Raw genomic sequence first — 6,540 nt, 5'->3', positions numbered from 1 at the left:
ACTACTGTTCCTAAGGGAAGTAACTCAGGAATGGAAAACCAAACATCGAATATTCTTGCTTATATGTAGGGGCTAAGCTATGAGGACGCAAAGGCATAAGAATAATACATTAGACTTTGGGTCCTCAGGAGAAAGGGTGGGAGGTGGAGAGGGATAAAAGACCACACAATGGGCATAGTGTACACTGCTCAGGTGATGGGTGCACCAAAATCTCAGAACTCACCACTAAAAAACTTACTCATGTGACCAAACACCACCTGTTCCCCAAAACCCCATTGAAATAAAAAATAATTTTTTTTAAAAAGTTCTCTATATAAAATATAAACATTACATATCATATATGTAATATATAGTATATATCATATATAAATAGATTATACATATCATATATATAACTCTATTATGGTCATAAACACCTCACAGAACTTAATCTAATGATCATATATATCATATATATGAGATATAAGATATATCCCTATTTATATATAAGCCATATCTCATTATATATGCATAACATATACATATTAGATGTCATCAGATTAACTTTTGTGAGATGTTTGTGTCCATAATTAACACTTGCAAATATGTTCACCTACATATAATTGTGTAAATAATGATCAGAGGTGACAATGTTGAAATTTATCTCTGCCCTGTGATCCTGGAAAACAGCAAAGGTTAAGAAATCTCTCCAACACTTACGTGCTATAGAATCTCATTTGCTGCAAAGAACCACTCTGCCCCATATAAGTTATTAATAGACAAGATTCACAGATGTCCCCCTTATTTACCTATGACATGTCTAGACACACCCCCTCCAAATTCCCATTTTTGCCTAATAAATGATTAGTCGAATTGGTTTGTCTCCACTGACTCATCAGAACAAAATGCTTTGACAGAATGATTGTACAAATGGACAATAAACAGACCACATATAAAAATATAATGTTGTCCCAAAACCTGCCTTAACCTAGCTAGGAAAGCAACCCTTAGCTACAACAAATAATCCAGGAAGTCAGCCTGCCATAAATCAGACTTTGAGGAAACCAGATTGCTTTCTCTAGTGAAAAACAAGAAAATTATACAATAACTTTTGTAATAATTGGCTCAAAATGTCCAGGACCTGATTAAAAACTGACAGCTCCCCATTTATCGTCCCTAGTTCCAACTCAGGACCAATGAGAGAAAGTCAAATGTGCACCCCTAACCAATCACGTAGGATGCCCAACTTGTAGTGAGCCTGCCCACAGCTTCCCTAAGCTAACATCCTTCAATGAAGGGACACTTGAAGGCTTTCTTTTTTTCACTAGGTATAAAGCTTTCCCACTCTTCTGCCTGCCTCTCACTCTCTGAAATGACAGTGGCTGATTTCTTTGCTATAGCAAGCCTATCATAGCCTTTGTTTTTCTCATTTGGTTAGTCTATATTTCCACAATTTATTATCCGAACTTTGTTAAAATTTCTGTCCCCCAGGTTCCTGAACTTTCACCTACCTCAGCCTAAGCCAGCATGCAAACTCTCCCTAAAAGCCCTTCCAAAAAACAGATTAGCACAAGTGTAAAACATTCCCTTTTATCCCTCTTCCACACACGCAGTCTTTTTCTAGCTTTGTTTCTCTCTATAAATGAAAAAAAAAATTAAAAAAAATTTTTTTGCCTACGGTTTGAGATGCTTGCAGATCTGTGATCAGAGAAATAGCACCCTCCCCTTATTACAATAGTCCCTTTCTCCCTCGCAATAATACATTTGTGTAAACTCTTCTTACCAAGTCCAGATGTGTTTTGTTTTCAATTTGACAGAGGATTTGTGAAGAAGTTGCATATCTACATGTATATACTTAAATTTTCATTTTCACGTAAATATAATAAAGAAATTTGTGTATGACACTTGGCAGAACATTGCAAAGTGACTGACCAAGAAAATCAATGATTGTAAAAGCAAAGAGTGTGGTCTACAATTCTGCTGAATCACATACTTGAAAAATGAGAAATAGACAGAGATTACAAGGGCAGTAATTTTACTGAACTTGTCTTTGCTTAGTTTTGGGTGACAGGAACCAGGATGATGTACCATCAACGTATAGGAAAGAGTGAATTATTTTTCCAAAAGGATATTAAGATTAGATATGAGAAAAGCTTTCACGCACTGATTCTTATGAGTAAATTCATCTATTCATCTAGCGAGAACGAGCTCAAGATTCAGGGAGAAAAGCTTTTGTTGGGTGTAGTTAGGTAGCCAAATTCTTCACATTTTTCTTGAAATCTTTTGAAACCAAAGTATTATGTGCCGTGATTGAATTTCCATGAGAAAGAAAAGAAAAAAGTTTGACCTATCAGCCAGAGATGATCAGCTATTATTTTCTTGATATTCCAAGTAAAAAGGCCCATTGGGTAGAATAGAGCTGTAAATGAAGTATTCCATAGCACTATCAGAAATGCAGCAGAGTTCTGCAGAGCCTCATTCAATCACCCTATCATGTGAGTGATAGTCTTAAAAAGACAATCTACTTTTGCCATTAACTAATACTTCTTTAAATCTTGCTAATTACAATAATATCATAACATTTATTTATGGCTATTTGTCAGGCACTATCCCAAAAGCTTTTTTTGTAGTGTTTTATTTAATTCTCCAAAATCCCCTAGAATGTAGGTATTATTATTATTATTATCAACCACATTTACTGATAAGAAAATTGAGACACAGAAGCAAGAACAACCATGCCCAAGATCACACAGCTAGTAAATGTTAGAGCTGAGAACTGAGCTTATAAACCAAAAATAACATCCTAAGACCCCTAAATGACCGGATGGACATCCTCTTGGCCAAGGGGGCCCCAAAGAAACCTGAAAAACTGAATTCCCAGGCATAATGGGAAGGGAGTTCAGACACACTTCATTATATTCCCTCATTTTTTTTGGAGTTTCAGCACAACTGACCAACATTGAGTTTAAAATAGAGACCATCACGATATAGGAGTTAAAAAGAAATTATTTAGGCAGGTAGTGAGGGTAACGAAGTCCTCAGTAACATTTTTCTTTAATGAAAAGCAACCCCAGGCATGGTGGCTCACACTTGTAATCCTAGCACTTTGGGAGGCCAAGGCTGGCAGATCACCTGAGGTCGGGAGTTCGAGACCACTCTGACCAACATGGAGAAACCCCGTCTCTACTACAAATACAAAATTAGCCAGGCATGGTGGCGGGCACCTGTAATCCCAGCTTCTCCGGAAGCTGAGGCAGGAGAATTGCTTGAACCTGGGAGGCGGAGGTTGCAGTGAGCCGAGATCACCCACTGCACTCCAGCCTGGGCAACAAGAGAGAAATTCCGTCTCAAAAAAAAAAAAAAGAAAAAAAAGCAACCCCAAAATCATCTCTTTTCGAACAAAGAGCAGCCTGTAGAATCAAGCTGCAGACATAAGAAAGCAAGCTGGCAGCTTGCATAGGTAAAGGCTGGCAGCTGTGCCAATAGGACAAGTCTACCTTCGGGCTAGGCATGTTCAACATGGCAGCTCCATCTTCCCTTTTCCTGGCTAACCACATGTGCAGTAAGGAGCAGGCAACATGGTGCCCACCAAGCACAAAGTCCATTCACATAATAAAAAGATTAGGGTGGGGTGGCCAGCTTCTTAATACGCTATGTAAATATCACATGTAGTTCAACCAATCTTTGGGCCCTATGTGAATTACACACTGCCTCCTCAAGCTAGTCTATAAAACCCCATGCACTCCACCACAGACTGGAAGTCCCACTCTGGCGCCCCTCTCTCTCTACAGGAAAGAGAGCTATTCTTTTATTCTCTTTCTTTCGCCTATTACACCTCCCCTCTTAAACTCATTTCTGTGTGTCTCCGTCTTCAATTTCCTTGGCGTGAGACAACGAACCTTGGGTACTTCCCCGGACAAATGATGCTCCTTCAATAAGACTGACAGAACAGACTGTTTGTGGCAATGCTATACCAAATTCCAGTGTGACCCTGGTACAGCATCACATGACAGCAGACCCTGAAGGAAGTCAAATATTTTATCCCAAAATACATTTCTTCGACATGTTTTGAAATGATCCTGCAAAATTGTCTCTTATGTGAGAAATTTGCACCTGTAGAAAATCCCATTAATGCAGCCAACTTTTATTTTCTAGGTCTTTCTTGGATTTAGGAGAGATGAAATGAGAGCCTGATGTCTTCAAGTTCTGAAGAGAGAGATTTACCGTCTACTCTTTCTGAAGCCTGCTACCTGGAGGCTTCACTTACATAACAAGAACCCTGGTCTTCACAACCTCCCTTATGTTACTTTGGGCATTTCTTTCTACTGATTTCAAGTCTTTAGACAAAGCTTAACTCTTTCAATCAATTGTCAATTAGAAAATCTTTGAATCCACTCATAACTTGTAAACACACCATCTCTTCAAGATATCATATCTCTTTAGGCCGAACCAATGGATACCTTACATGTATTCATTTGTTTTGTTGCCTGTAACTTGTTTCCCAAAATGTATAAAACCAAACTGTAAGCTGACTGCTTCAGGCACACCTTCTCAAAACCTCTTGAGACTGTTCCCCAGGCCACGGTCTCTCATACTGGGTCAGAATAAACTTCTTTAAATATTTTACTGTGTTTCGTTTTTCCATTAACAAGCTCATGGATTGACTTACAGACATACCCACTCGATTATTGTGCTAAACTCCTTATAGAAGTGGCCAGAATAGAAATGGTCATCACCATCTCTTCACCTGATATGTGGCATCCAGCCCAAAGCCTGCTTTCTCCATGACATTCCATTTCACATCCTCTATCCCATCCTAGGAAGTCTTAGGATCTGTATATTTATTTGGCACACATGAAATGTTTTTCGTTAAAAAAAATTGTAAATAAATCTTTATAGGCATAGTAATTTTCTTTTCTAGTTTTGTTCTGTCATTTTTAAGGATCATTTGCTCACTGTAAAAACTTTAAGAATTTAAAATTTATGAAAAAACGCAGTTGTGATTCTCCCCAAAACCAAACCTTATTAACTTTTTCATCTGTATCCTTCTAGTCGGATAAAAATGTGTGAGCAAATCAGTGTTTGACCATATTCTTATTATGTAAAATAAATTATTCACTATACATTGTCTGTGACTTTTTCTTTTCCACGTAAAAATATACCTTAGACATATTTCAACATCTACAAATAGTGATTTTCTTAATTTGCTTCAATAATTACAGAGGTTTCTGTTGTATGCAGATAACATACTTCATTTAAACAATGACATAGTAATGAACATTTGGATTATTTTTAAACTTTTTTCATTGGAAAAATGCTGCAATAAACTCTTCACGTAAATAACCTGACATTTTTTTGACAGTGTATCCAGTGGATAAATTTCCAGCAAATATTCAAAGGATGCATACTTTTCACAATAGATATTGACAAATTACTCTCCAGTGGCTTATTAATTTACACTTTTATCAACTGTGAGTGAATGACAAGTTTCTCTGCAAATTCCACACCAGATGTTAACTATTTTTGACAAATGGATAGATGAGAATTGTTATATTCTGTATGTTTCTTGTTTGTTTGCATCTTCCTGATGACTTGTTTTTCAGCAAGATTAGTGGTGGAAGTGGGCAACGTAAGGCAATATGTATGATATGGAAGATCACATTATATAGTAAGAATGGTCCTACAGGGCAGAACCAAGAATTGTGGGGGGGAAATGGTTAGGAACCTATTCACAAGGAGCAAAATAGAGACCTAATGGAGAAATAACCCTGCTCTCTGGGTAGCTGGATCTAACATTTCCCAGGAGATTTTTAGAATTGTTAGGAATAAGTCTCCTCTGTACCACGTTGTTCCCTTTCCAAATGAGACTGTCTTTGCAGATGTCTTATAGCTGTTTTGCCTGGAGTATGGGAGAAAGACAACTTGGCTTTTTACTTCACAGGTTTTCAAAAAAAAGAGAAGCTGCATATAGTCATGATGCAAAGCATGGAAAATCTGAGTCTTGAGATCATGCAGTTACTGGATGATACTTTTGAGGTGTCTTGTTTGAGATGAGTTTGCATGTGAGAGGGAAGTAAATGCTTGTGAACAACAAGAAAGTCTTTGGAACATAGGACTATAGTTTGCAAATCTTCATTTCCTTCCTGCAGTGGTTTAATGCATCTACACACTTTGCTGTTTTCCATGGCAGTGCTTCCTTGAGGAATATGTGGAGTATACATCATTGCTCCACCGGCTTTGGCATCGTCATATAACTTGTTTGGTCAATGCAATATTAGTAAAGGTAATATAAACAAAGGCTTTAAATATGTCTAGTTAAATTTGGTTTAGCATGGACTCTTGGGTTTTAGCCATCCAAAATAATAAGATTATGCCTAATTATGCCTGAGTAGCTGCAGGTTTCATAGTGAAAGGCATGGAACGACCTAAACCTGAACCGTATCTTAAGTAGAGCTGTCCCAGAAGACTTGCAGAACTGTGACCAATAAAGAAATGATTGTTGACAGTATGGGATTGTTTGTTACAGAGGGTTACCTTGATAGAATGCTGACTAATATAAAA

Source organism: Hylobates moloch, unplaced genomic scaffold (genome assembly GCF_009828535.3).
Source record: "Hylobates moloch isolate HMO894 unplaced genomic scaffold, HMol_V3 SCAFFOLD_24, whole genome shotgun sequence".
NCBI classification, from domain to species: domain Eukaryota; kingdom Metazoa; phylum Chordata; class Mammalia; order Primates; family Hylobatidae; genus Hylobates; species Hylobates moloch.
This window is presented reverse-complemented; position numbering follows the sequence as displayed.